The 14,259-nt window shown below is 48.0% G+C and overlaps 2 long non-coding RNA genes across 2 annotated transcripts in view; both read right to left on the reverse strand.

Annotated features, from left to right (window-relative positions):
• LOC111755054 (uncharacterized) overlaps window positions 1-14,259 on the reverse strand; it is an 84,909-nt gene that overhangs the window by 38,664 nt on the left and 31,986 nt on the right. The window lies entirely within an intron of this gene.
• LOC134473463 (uncharacterized) lies at window positions 1,986-8,015 on the reverse strand. The gene is made up of 2 exons (XR_010043674.1): window positions 6,563-8,015; window positions 1,986-4,920 (listed from the first exon to the last, which is right to left on the reverse strand). It is a non-coding gene; the product is annotated as an uncharacterized LOC134473463 (long non-coding RNA).

Genomic DNA, 14,259 nt, shown 5'->3' on the forward strand with positions numbered 1-14,259 from the left:
GGACTGACTTCCTGTGTGATGGATTTGAGATCCCTGAATGGTGGCCGAGATCACCCTAGTACCCAGGACTTGTGAAAGCCCTGTGCCCAGGGCTTCTGGGATTGTGGAGTTTACAGAATGTGGCCCATTGTCAAAGCAAGTGTCCCGACACCTGGTCCTGACGCTATCTTGTGCAGACAGAACATGAAACAGTGAATTTTGTTTATCAGCTGTAACTTGGAAGTCACTGTGTTGTACCCTTGTTGCCAGTCCTGGGAACAGCCCCCAGCTTCCCCGTCCTGATCCTCCTCCTTCCTTCCTCCTTGGCCCTTTGCTGTCTGGTTTGCTGTCTCCCTAGCCTCCTCTGGCGTGAATCTCTTCCTCCTTAGCCCATCTCCACCGGTTGGAGCCTTCTTCTGTGTTGCAGCGCTGTAGCCTCTGCCAGGAAGCCCTCCCCAGCCCCTCCCCCAAGGTGGAAGTCGTTGCTAGCACCTCGGAGCCCTCATCCTCCTGTGCTGGAGCCCTGGTCCTGAGCACTAGGAGGAAGCTCTCGGGGCACGTGTGGTTTCCTGGGAGACAAACTCACACCCACAGAAACACATTCAAACACAAAGGTGCTGAAAGTCTGTGCCACAAGGGGAGGCAGGTGGCGAGAAGGGATGGGGCCAGTCCTCTCCTCCATCCACGAACCTGCCCGTTCCCCACCTTCTGGGCAGAAGTGACTCCAGAGGCCTCTGGATAGATGCCCACCTGCTCTCTGTCAGCCTCTCCTCCTCTTGGCCTCTCGCCTGGGCTCTGGGCCCAGTGCCTGGCCACTCTGTCTTACCACTCTTTTCTTGTCATCTTATCTGTCATTGTTCCTTCCTCTGCCACCCATCGCTCTCAGACACTGTCCTTGTCCTTCTTCACGTCTTGCTTGATCCCTCCATCTGTCTCCCTGACCGACACAAGACCCTCTGAGAAAACAGGCAGGCTTCCTGGCAAAGCAGTGAAAGGTGTTACCAGCTCCTGGGGATCTGGAAAACTGACCCAAAGGAAAAAATATTCAAGACTGTATTTGAGCAGCTATGCACTGCAGAATTTACTGCAATCTGGAAAGAAACCTGAAATACATGTCCCTACTCTTGTCTTAAGCCAATGGCCTCCATTTTTTATGCCTCTCAATTAAAAGAAAATGCCTGAACAGTGTACACAAATCTATTGATTTATAAGTCATACATCAAATCAACTGTGCAAAAGAATGCTAGTTGGTTCCCAATATCCTAGTTCCCTTCTTTCACAGTATTAACCAATTTTTGCTGGGCACATGTTATCCAAAATCAAGGCTGGTTTTCCATGACTGACTGGCTGTGTATGACCCTTTGGTACATTCTGGTCAAGGAGATTTGAGCAGAAGTATTGATTGTATCCTGAGTCCTTTCCTTCAGGCTTTCCCAGGGGCAAAGCTTCATAGGGTAAGGAAAAGGATGTGTAGAACAAGGAGCAAGGAAGGAAGAAAGAGCAACCTTCATCCCTGAGCAATTGACAGAGCGCAAGCCATCCCAGTCTCACCATCTGCCGCGCACACTGCTCTCCAGTTGGAGTCCTACCCTGCCACAGAATCCAGATTTTGATTATAACTTTAATGCCAACATTGTACACACAGCACAAAACACATAAAATACCATCTATTAAGGGCATAAGGCTGTTTGTTGGTTTGTTGTCTGAGACAGAGCCTGGCTAGGTAATTCAGAATGCCCTGGAATTCACCATACAGCCCAGGCTGGCCTTGAACTCACAGTGATGCTCCTGCCTCAACCTCTTGAGTGCTGGGATTACAGGCATGCACCACTATACCCAGCTAAGTCATGGTATTTTTAATGTAAGATTTGATTTTAGAATAATTTCAGGTGTCCAAAGCAGTTGTAAGGACAATATACACAGTTTCCGTATGTCCACATCCCATTTTCCCTAATATTAATAGCTTACATTACTATGGCACCTTTGCCACAACTGATGAGCCAACATCAATGCCTTATTCTTAACAAAAGCCTCTGGCTTACAATGATCCTTTAAAAATCAACAGAAGTTTATTTTCTTCCTAACTCCATGCACCCTTTGTACCCCATGGAGTAGACCACTGGCTGCGACACTCCAACCTCTACATCGGGCCTGAAGGTCTTCTTCCTCACCACACAGCAAGGAAAGTGGCTTGGGAGAGGACGGTGGGTGAAGGGAGGCCAAACTTTCCATAGTGGAATCTAATGTGCCTGCATTTCGAGCAGGTGCTAAGAAACGGTGGCTAGTATTGGCAAAGAGGAGCTCTGAGAGCCCCTTGAAGTTGGATCCAGGGAAATCCAGTGTTGTTAGGAGGACCATGGGCTGTGGGAAGACGATTCTGTCATTTCCTATGTTCAGGTGTCAGGAGTGGGGATGAGCAGGCCAGGTGGGGGTGGCAGTGGAGTGGAATCTGCTTGGCATTGTGAATGTCAATGGGGAAGTCACAGGAGCAAGGCTAACAATCATGGTGGTAGGTATCTGTCCTTGTCACAAAACCGGCTTGCATTTCCCCAAGTCCAAGGCTCTGTGTTCCAGTGGGTTCCCCACAGCCTTTCATTCCACTAGTGAGGTTTCTCTGGACCCTTGGGAGCTCATGTACCTCTGGTAGAAGGCCATAATGCTGAAGAAAATTCACAGCCAGTCTACCTTTCCAGGATGGGCCAGGAGATGAGTTCTGGGAAGAATCGATGCCTTTTCCACACTGCCTACTCATGACCATACTCCCTGAGTCTACTGCATACCCTTTACTGTAAGCCTCTGTTCTGATGCTGATTTCCAGCAAGAAACAAGCAGACAGATTCCAGTGGCTGTGCAGGGCAGATGTCTATGGGCCGAAGGAGTCCAGGAAGCAGAGCTCTGGGGTTTTCTGCTTTTCCTCATTTGGAGAGAAATGAGTGCTGAGAGTTGTGTCCCACAGTACAGCACTGTGGCCACAGTGTGGGCCTATTTCATAGGAGCAGAGACATAGAGAACAGGGAAGTCACCATAAGTCACAGGAGGTAGGAACAAAAACTCTCATCGCATGGTACTGAACAACTTGTTTACTTGTTCAGCCTTCAGGCACCCTCAAGGATGGAGGGTGGGTCTTGTTCCTTTGTATCCCCACGTCTGCTCAATGTCTGGCATGCAACAGGTGCTCAGTAAATGTTCCAAATGAATTGTCCCTTCAGCCACCAATTCCTTCATCACAGCAGAACCAGCTGGAGCCTAAGTATCCCAAGCCTTGGATCTTAGCCTTCTTTCCACCACATCAAATTGCTTCTGAACCTTGGTCCAGCTACATTTTGGCTCTGCCAGGTACCTTAACTCTCCATCTCAATATCAACCATGTCCACCCTCTCCTCTGAGAGTTCCACTCTGCTGGTTAAAGTCAGGGCTAAGGAAGGTAGTTGCAGCTTACTGTTGTTTCTCTGCTATACTGGGTAGCATCTACCAGGCTGGGTTTCTAGCTCTGGAGAGAGTTTGATTCAAACACACAACTCTTCCTACGTCCATAGTTGCCTAGAGAATAAATTCCATTGAGTGAGAACATCTCGAATGGACCATCTTTCTTTGAGCTTAATAAGACCATTAATGTGCAAGGGGGAGTTACTGGACCCTGAGAACATAAGATTGGGCAAGGATCATGTGAATAGTTTGCTTGCCAGAGGAAGCTCTCTTGAGAAGCTTACAAGTGGGGTTAGGAAAAGCTAGCTAAGGACATCCAGGCACCCCAGTAAGCAGGAGGACTGAGTTTTGGATTCACAGGCAGCTCAATGAAGAGGGAACAGGTTAAACTCCTCTCTGTGAAGTCACCACTCTTTCTTTTCCCATCTCAATACCACATGGCTCTGCTCTCTCTCCACTCCAAAGGCAGTAGTGATAGTATATACAAGGCTACAGACATGCAGGCCTTCTGCTGTAGTTAGAGATTGTGCAGAAAACAATTAGAATCAGGACACAGAGTTTATAATATTATTTTATAATGGTCACCAGGAGTTAACACAAGAAAATGCAGGAAATCTATCCACAACAACAAAGACATAGAATATTTAGCCAAAAGCTTGAATCCCATAGCAATGTCTCATATGAGTCCAGATGAAAACCCAGAGCTCATGACAATGCCTCCCACGAGTCCAACTAGAGGTCCAGAGCGCACAAGAAGGACTCACGCCAGTGTCTTTTACGGCATCCATGCCGGGAAGGCCCAAAGGTCAGCGGTGGAAGCCAGAAAGTTCATGCCAGCGGGTTGAATGAGCTGTGCTGGTAGGTTGAGAATTCTATGCTGGAGCTAAGAAGCCACACTCATAATGAAGACCAGGGCTGTCCTGAAAAGCACCACAGCCATCCTCAGCAACACGGAGCCCCCGAGCTCCTCCTCCGACAAGCACAGTCGGTTACATGCCAGGAACCAGCGTGAGTAGTTCATCCTGGAGACCAAGCAGCACATGTCTTCCCCTCTGGAACCAGGAAGCAATGCTTGATGTGAGGACCAGAGCTCCTCCAGGAGAACCAATGACTCAAACAGCAACATGAAGGAGAACCCACAATGCCTCAACACCTCAACACAATAGCACATTAACGCCTTTCTTCTCCTCTATCTCTCTATTTATGCTGGCAACTTTCCGCAGGTGGACATCTTCACTCAGTGCCATGCTGATGTAATCCAGCTGGTGTTAAATTGACCATCAGTTCTTAATCCATAACACCTTCTGTTAGAGTTTAAATCTAGAATGTTCTCCAAACGTGTTTAGAGGGGGATTAATCCACTGATGAGTTCGTGTCGTAGTGTGCTGTTCAGAGGCTGGTGGGTCACTGCAGGGTGTATTCTTTTCTTCAACGCCTTCTTTCCCTCTCTGCTTCCTGGCTGACGTGGATTGTACAGATTTTCTCTGCCATTCTCCTCCGCACTGCCATTTTTACCTTGGAACCAATCAACCATGGACTGAACCCACTGGAAACTGAGACAAATTAAATCTGTCCACCTTTAGGTTGTGAGTATCAGGTATTTTGTCCCAGTGATGGGAAAGTGACTCATCTACCTTTCATTTTTGAAATCCTCTTCAATACTTTTACAAAGGCATGTTTTAAATTTCCTACACTAAACTTTACTTTTAATCCAGGTAGAAATAAAGCATATATATTTTGTAGTCATGGTAAACCATCTCTGGCACTAATGAATGGTTTATTAAAGGAATGTCTATAGTTGTGTGAAAGGGCCTTTCCAAGCAGTTCATACGATATTCAGGAGGGCAGCCTAGGGTCACTGTGTCCCACCTGTCTGTGCCTTTCTGGAAAGGTCTTTAGATAGACTCTTCTGTGTGCCCCTAGAGAAGCACCTCATGACTCCCAGAAAGTCAGAGTCCTGAATCTTTAATAGAGCTGATTCCCATCAGTAGCCATCTCCCGACATGCTACATGACACCTGCTTCCCTACTTCCTGAGAATAATCCTGGGATCTTTGAATGAAAGGTGCTTGGCAGCCTTGTAAGTTTCCTAGGCAGCCCTTATTCCTAGAATCTGAACACTGGTAACCTCTGCTCCCTCCCCCAACCTTGTCCTTTAGGCTTGGAAACAGAATCATGAAATCCTTCTCCCTGTCCTTTCCAAAGTGGGTAGGGTGGATCCATTTCAGGGAAGCAGGCAGATTCCCACCACCCTGTGGAATAACACCCAGTTTCTGATTCCGAGTCAGAACTGGAATCATGAACCAGCCTGGGGGAAGCTGTGGGCTTCCTTGAGAATGGCCCACAGCCAGCACACCCTCCACGCCACATACACGCTCTGGTCCTCCACACTGTCCTAAGGAAAAACAGCACAGAATCAGAGAGAGCCATAGACCAAGACCATTTGGCTGTGGAGAACTGAATGACTGTTTCCTGCAGTTGACTTTCCTGGATTTACTGATATTAGAATCCAGGCATTCCCATGATAGGGATGGAGGGAAGCCCAGTTCCAGAAAGAGCTGGCTTCAGACAAATCTCAAACAGCCCACATGGAGGTGTGTGAGAGGCTGTTCTCTGTGAATTTTGAAAATTCACAGTCTGAATGCTGTACCTGTTTAATATTTTCTCCACTTTGAAAACAAGGCCATGTTGGACATGGTGGCACACGCCTGTAATTCCAGCACTCAGGTGGCTGAGGTGGAGGATCACTGTGAGTTCGAGCCAGCCTGGGCTGCAAAGAGAGTTCAAGGCAGCCTGAACTGTATAATAAAACTGTCTCAAAAAGATTTTTTAAAAAGTGAAGACAAAGCCAATCATAAAGTCTTAGTGCTGGAGTTAAGCTCCTCTTTCTGTCACTCACATGACAGTTGGGGTAGGCAGGCTGCCTGTGAAACGTAACAGCACCTTGGTTCATCCAAACTTAGAGTTATGTACACCTGTGCCCAAAGCCAGACTATTCACACAGGTCTCTTTCCCAGCAGCTCTGCCCCAGAAAGAGATCTACTCAGCTGCTATTTTGAACACCTGCTGACTGTGTCATTGTGTATGTGTCACTGTCTACTCATTTCTCCATGGTTTTTTTTTGGTACCGGGAACTGAACTCAGGATCTTGCACTTACCAGGGAGGCCCTTGTGCTGCTGAGCAACATCATCGGTCTCCTGTTTCCTTTATCAACCTGAAGCCAGAAAAAAAAAAACTGAGGGCCTTTGGGTTTCTGCTTGTAAACTCCATATTAATGGCTAATGAGTGGCCTGGAACCAAATAACCTCTAACTTGCTATTTACCTACCCAGGTCACTATCTTAAGTGACCTCCAGCAAGTATCCATCGTCCAAGGCCTGACTCTGCTACATTGCAGCTCTGCCATCTTGGACAAGGAACCTAATGTCCCTCTAGAAGTGGAACCGAGGCGTGGCCAATAAGCAGGAATAAGCCTTACAACTGGTCTAATTTCTTCAAAATGTACAAAGTAAGGTAAAAACAGGGTGCAGTGAACCTCAACTTCAGGATGAAATCCTCTGATACTCCAGCCAACCTGACTAATCCTCTCTCAGTGACTAAAATTCTGCAGCTGCCACCACTTTCTTCCTTTAATTTCTTTGTTTGGCAAAAGAGGGAAGTAAAGTCATCGAGAGTTATTAGGCAAGTTGGATATGATCACTTAGGCAAAGCGTTTAGCACTTTAAAAAAAACCTTTGGAATACTCGGTAACAGCAGGTACTGTGCATGGGTTTAGAAGATCTGTGACAGTAGAACTCAGCCCCCACTCTCAAGATACTCCCCTGACTACAGCAGAGGCCCAAGGCAGTAAGGACGGTCTGATACCACAGAGGGGCTGACAGAGGATGGGAAGGCAAGGAAGTGGACTGTTACAGTGCTGGTTAAGGGAAGAAGGTCTGGAAGGTCAAGAAGCTTGAGCAAGAATCCAGAACTGAAGTCAGGGTCTCCGAGGCCGGGTGTGCGCATCAGCCAGAGGGGACACCCTGTAGAACAGGGGAAAGAAGCTAGGGGGTTAAAACTTCATGGTGCCTTCGAGGAGATAATTGAGTAAGGCAAATAAGAAGCAGTAGGCAATGAGATGAACAGAGACTTTCTAGAAAGAGTGGGAGCTTCGGAGGAAACTGCCCTTGGGCTCCAATCACGGCTCCCTCACAGCTGCTCGAACAAGTTCCGTAATCTTTTTGAAGGCCATGTGTCGAGAGGTTACAGCCACATGGTCGCCCTTGTGTTTGTCCCCACTTTCCAGAGAAGCAAAAACCATGAGCAGCTGAACCACTAGTGGAGGCCCAGATGTCTGTGAAAGAGGGACAGAGATCTGGTGAGCCCAGAGGGAAAGCGGCAGTGATGGACCTTTACACCAGGCGAGTGGGGGGAATTGAGGGAGAAGCCTTGCAAGGTATTTTGTGTATTTGTTTGCTCTTGGTGAGAATTAAAAGAAAAATATAGAAAGTAGATTATTAGCATGCATTAGCTAGCAGTGCTATTGCTCATGTTATTACTGAGTCTTCTTTGGAAGAAAACTTCCTTTCTTCCTCCTCTCAGGGTGAGAAAGTGGAGACTCTAGTGTGGTTTCAATGCATACCCCACCCCTCCCCCTCCCCTGCCCTGCCCCCACCCCCACCCCAACAATGTATTGAAAACCAAACCCCAAAATTCTTATGGTTTTTGTTTGTTTGGTACCAGAGATCAAACTCACAACCTCACACTTGCCAGGCAGGTGCTTATGCCACTGAGCTAAATCCCTGGCCCTCAGAATTCATGTTGATGGCATTTGGAGGTGGGGGTTTAAGAGATCATCAGGATTTGCTGAGATCATGAGGGAAAAGACCCCATGGAGGCCTTTTCAAAAATAAGAGGAAGAGGAGGAGGAAGGCATCCCCAAGCCAGCCTGCTACTCAGCCCTGTGATGCCTTGCACTTGTTACAATGCAGCCAGAAGCCCCACTTTGGATGACAGTACCATGCTATTGGACTTCCCAGACTCTGAAAACATAATCCAAGTAAACCTCTACTCTATAAAGTACTCAGTTGGTAACTTTCAGTTATAGCAAAGGCAAACAGAATGAGACAGGCCCAGAAAGGCAGAGTCACACTCTGAGGAAGCCTTGGGGAGAGGTTGGTAAAGCTGACACAGGTATTAGGGGTTCCTCGGGTGAGTGAAGCCATAGTCCCAGGTTCAGGATCGTGCATAGAAACTGCTGTACATTCATTCCACTTTTGAAAACCACGTTATACAGTTTAAATTGGCCTTAGCTGTTGTGTCCTGAAGGAGAGGATACAGATCCTTTTTATTAGGGGCCAGGTAGTGTCAGAGGCCAGGTCACAGTGACTTCTGCTCCAGATCTAAGAGGGTAAAACTATCCAAAGGATGAACCTGAAAATCCTAAGGCACAGAACAGAGTCACCCATCAGCCAGACCCCACTGTGGGCTCCATTTCCTGGTCCCTGCCCCACAAGCCACCCCTTCTTGGCTGTGGCCAGGCAGAAGAGACACGTGTGCCCAAGGAGTAGACCAAGAAGGCTCAGCCATATGGGTGCCTTCCTTAGGATGGAGCTCTGTGTGTGGGGGGGAGGGGGCGTAACAGGGCAACAAGAGCCTCAGGAGAGCCTGTGGTACTTTCCAGCCAACCAAGGGGCCTCCTCCACTGGCAGAAGAGCCAGCCAGGGCCTGCCTGGCTCGATAAACTCTCCTTCTGGTTTGGATGAGCGGTGGGTACCTTCTGCCCTGCTTGCTGGCCCCAGACCTCACCGGCATCCCACCCACAGTCTTTCTGAGCTTCGTCCTGGCTCCACTCAGAGCCCCCTACAAATTGCCTGAACTGGGAGTGGGCAGCAGACCCCAGGCCCTGGGCAGGCTGGCAGGAGTGGGCTCCAACTGCCTCGAACGTCTACCCTCCAGCTGTCGCTCCCCCTCCAAGCCCACTGGCATCATTTGGCAGAGAGCAGCCCCCCGCCCCCAGCCCAGGCTGGTCCAGCAGGCGTGGCTTCTGTTTCCACAGAAACTCTGACTTCCCTGGGCTTTGGAGTGGGCCAGGCAAGGAGGGACGTGGGCGGTTTCTGCCGACCATAGGCTCAGCCGGCCACACTCCTCTCTGGGCTCCAACGGCTGCTGCTGGCTCCCGGAGCCCCTCTCCTCCCACAGCTTCTGGCAGGGCGCAGCCACCGCAGCTACAGAGGCTTGGCCGATGCTGGCAGAGGAGGACGGGGCAGGCTATTGTTGCTTCCTGTTCCTCCGCTCCCTGAAATGCAGAACAACAGTCACAGTGAAGAGTTTCTTTCACTGTTTCGGACAACTTTCCAAACTTTATCTCGCTCAGTCCTGTTTCCCAATGAGGCAAGGAGCGTATTTAAGATTAACTCTTTTCAGCCAAAGGAGAAGCGAAAGCTAGTGAGAGGGAAGGAGGACCTGGGATGGCTTAGCTGGTATAGACCTCGTACAACCTTCCCCATGCCACACTGTGGCCACCACTGCCCACTCCCTACCCAACTCGCAATGCCCCAGTGTACATCTAGGGGAGGCTCCAGAAATGGCTTTGCCCTTCCGTGGCTTTGTGGCACATGGGAGCCTGGAGTCTCTTCATTCAGGAGCACAGAGGGCAGCTCAGGGACAACAGCTCTTCAAGCAGACTCGCCATGTCTGGGCATCAGAACCTACTGCTTTTCTCCCTTCCTTTCTTTTCTAGAAGGAACCCCTCCCAAGCTTACTGCACTGGGGGCTTCCCCACCAGCTCTGTCCTGCACAACACTTTTTTTTTTTTTTTTTTACCACTATGGACATGAAAACCCACAAAGAAAGATGCTTTGTCTGTGTTTTCCCAAAGAGCTGATGGGAAGCTTCAAAGGGCCAGGCACTGTAGTACACTCCTATAATCCTAGCACAAGGAGGCTGAGGCAGAAAGATGGTGAGTTTGAGGGGTCAGCTTAGGAAACTTAGTGAAATCATTTCAAAATTTAAAAAATACAATAAACAAGGATGCAGAAGGGGCTCTGTGGGAGCACATTATTGTAGTGCTTATGCTCAAACCCCTGGGGTCCGTGGCCGGCAAGTCTTGAAAAGAGAAAGGAAAGGAAAGGAAATTGGGAGAGATGAAGGCAGAGGAGGAAAAGAAGTATGGCCAGGGACAGGATTTGGGGCCTTTCCCCGTCCCTCCTGGCTGTCCGCTTGTGGACTTAGTGACACGAACCTGCTCTGAGTTCGGATGCAAATATCTCAAGCACAGCTGTACCCCCACCCTCATCCACAGCACCCTATTGCCACTGCATGCCTCTGTCTCCCTGCAGCCCCATCCCCGAACTTCCCACGTGGGGAATCTGAATCCTCATCTTAAAAATGCCAGAGAACAGATGCCTTGACACGCTCTGTCTGGTCTCTGAACTTGGGTGGATTCCACATCCTTCCCCGCGTGGAGCCTCCGTCCCTCCCCCTCGCCCTGTGTTTTTCACAGCCATCGTCTTCAGAGGAGCAGGCCGGAGGCCAACAGGCAGGAAATGAAATCAGGACGCAGATCGTTTCCCTTTCTTCCCTCTCCTCCCCTCCCTTGTCCTTCCCCAGCACCCCACGGCCCTCCTCGGGAGCGCTGCTTGTCTGTCCCCACTGTGCTGAGCAGTGCCCGTGTCCCTTTATGTGTTGTCCATCTCAGCTGTGAGCCTTCAGGGTTCTCCTCACAGCCCGAACCAGGAAAAATCCCATAATGTAGGATTTCACGGAGCTCCCGGGTTGGGGGAGGCTTTTCTTTCCATCTGTCATCTTACTCTAAGCCTTGACCTTTCTGTTCCCATGGAAGGCAGCACCAGAGAGAAGCTCAGACTGGGGACAACTATCTGGGTTTGGGCCCCAGACTGAGCTGCTAGCAAGCCACAGCAAATGGCCTGGGATTGAGACAGCATGAAAATGAGAAATTCAGGAAAATGTTGCTTCCCCCACCCAGCCCACCCCAGGGTTATAGATGAGAGGCAGAACTGGGAGTGAGGAAAGAGAATGAAGGAAAGAGGGCTTTCTGCTTTAGAAGTTCCAGGAAGGCAAAACAGCCTGAGCTCCCTGGCTGCCCATCATGGGCCGATATGCAAGGGTTTCATTTTTACCAAAGGAAAAAAGATGCTTCAGAGCTCAAAACACCAGAAATTTGAATAATGACTGCTCACCTCCTTTAAAACTGCAGCAATCTTGCAAAAAAAAAAAAAAAAAATTGTAGAACACCTTGGGCAGATTGTTCAGCATTTCTGATTCTCATTTTCCTATACTGAATGTCAGGGGTGGGTTCATAGGCCTGGATGTTCCAAGCTTGCTTCACAGATTAAGGTACTCAGCACTTGGCACAGTGCTCACAGACAGGTAGCACTTGACCAAGGTGCCTGCAAGAACCCCGAGGTGAAGCATGACTTCAGAACCTCCCAAAAGGTCCCAGTCACCAGGAAGCCCGGCCTTGGCTTCTCCTGCCCCCAAGAACGCCATACCTCTCCAAAGAGGCTTCCAACTCCCGACAAACAGCCTGTGGGAAAGTGTGTACAGGGCTTTGAGGCCACAGAAGGGACATCTTCTGGCTGACTTTCCCATGCCAGGTTGATAGGGAGACTGAAAAAAAAATCACAGTCTGCAAAGCCCCGAGACAAAATACCCACCCGAAACAGCTTTGAAAGGGCAGACCCTTCAGGATGCACAAGGATTTTGATTGTTTGAAATGTTGGTAACATTTCATCTTCCCAGAGACCTTGTTCATTTATCAGGGTTCTTAAAACGCTTTTGTTCCTAAGCTTGTAGTAAGGACAGAAAACATTCTATCTAATATCAGAGCACAGCTGTTCAGCAACCCGAAGACTTAGGGAAAAATCTCTTTAAAAAGGAAAGGAGAGAAAGACCAGGGACACAAACATGGGAAAACAACTTGGGGCAGGAAGACGGCCCCAAGGAGCAGCTGCCTTGCTGCAGTGTGGTGTTTGGGTAAGTGTGAGAAAAAGTCGGTTCTGTAAACACTATGACCAGACTTGGGCTCCTTCTCTTCAAGGATCCTGGCAATCACACACAGAAGGGGGCCCCTAAAAATGTTTGAAGTAGGTGTGGAGCCTCATGTAACATCTTCTGAAGGGCCAGTGTGGCTGTTGGAAAAAAAAAAGTCTAGTGGAAAACTTCGTCCACCCAAGGCCACAGAAGACCAGGCAATATTTTCTAAAAAGGGCTTTGATTGCTCCTGAAAGCATAAGACAGAGCAAGCAGGGGCAAGCCGAGGCGGGGACCGTGTGGCGCAAGCCCTGGGCTGTGGGAGGTGAGAACAGACAGGTCCTGGGTCTGGGACTGATTTCCAGTGTTTGATTATTTAGTTCTCTGCAACTTCACAGATGTGGATATAGGAAAATCATGTCCGTGTTTGTGAAATATTTGGATAGAAAATTTTTAAATGTGAATTTATTTTGCAATTCACGCAGAATTCTAAAAAGGAGAAAAAAAAGTCAATTGAGGGTTTTGGGGTTTGGAATTTTTTTTGGGTATTGGGGAGGGTGCAGAAAGATATCACTTTAGAGACCGGGATGGCTTCCAACTCACAATCCTCCTGCCTCAGCCTCCTGAGTCCTCTGAATATAGGCCTGCACCACCATGCCTGGCTTGAGGTACATACCTGAACACTGAAGATTACAGTTGCCTTGTATATATATTATGATGTGGCTATATATGATATGGGTGTGTTGTAGAAATTAGGGCCATGAGCTCCTGAATCAGGAACATCTGAATTTAAATGCTGATGCTAGGTGACCTTGAGAAGTGTTTCAAGGTTTCCACCCTGGGGATTCCTCTTCTGCATAATGATAATAATAAAGGCACTTATTTTATAGGATTCTTGTAAAGGCTACCTGATCTCCTACATAGAAGATAGGGACCTCATGAACTCCACAAAATTAGAGGCTGTAATTTTAATCAGATGAGTGCTGTATTGAGAGTTTGTTACAAGTCAGGAAACGTGGATGGTCTCAATGTGGGGATTTCTTGATCTGACACCCCCTGGCTTGGTTCCTCTCTGCTGCAGGCAGGTAATACCTGTGTACCATATCTGACAAACATGCCATGGAGAAAGAAGCTCAAGAAGCATAAAGACTCCTGCAGATGACTTCTTTCATAAAGTGTCCCTATTCTGCAGTTTATTTCTCATTATTCAGCAGATAGTTCTAATGCCAGAAGTTAGAATGATCAACCAACCATCCTACCTGATCACTGGGGACTCAATCTCTGATTTTGGATACTGATTCTAAGAAATCAGCAGAGAGAAGAAAAGAGTGACAGAAGAGAATGAGGGAAATTCAGTTCTACTAAGAATTATTCATTTTTTAGTTTTGATAATTACAGATATATATATATGTATGAATGAAAGGATTCCTACACGGTTGTATGTGAGAATGAACACACACAGACATTTGTATTAAAATTATACAATGTTTGGATTGCACTTGAAGTCACCTGAACTGAAGGAAAGACCAGAGTTTTATGTGTAGTTATGAGTACTGGTCACAGGTTAGTAACTGTAGAAGCTGGTGGAGGAGTGCATAGGAGTTAACGATATTGTAGCCTCTACTTTTATAGTTGAAGATTTCCCCCTCAAAACTAGAAAAAAATAAAATGAAAACAATGCCAGCAAAACCAAAAGGGAGATCAAGATTAAGCGTTCATGATGGCAGCTAAGCACAGAGATGCTCAGATATCTTGGATACGTAAAAGCACAGAACAGAGAGAAACCCAGAAGTGGCGCAGCTTGGTATAGATGAGGCTTTCTGATGTACACCAGTCACTTCCCCAGACACAGTTTCTCATCTCAGCACGAAAAGAGACTCCA

This window comes from Cavia porcellus, unplaced genomic scaffold (assembly GCF_034190915.1).
Source record: "Cavia porcellus strain 051 isolate PalLab524CR breed Dunkin Hartley unplaced genomic scaffold, mCavPor4.1 scaffold_27, whole genome shotgun sequence".
Lineage (NCBI taxonomy): Eukaryota > Metazoa > Chordata > Mammalia > Rodentia > Caviidae > Cavia > Cavia porcellus.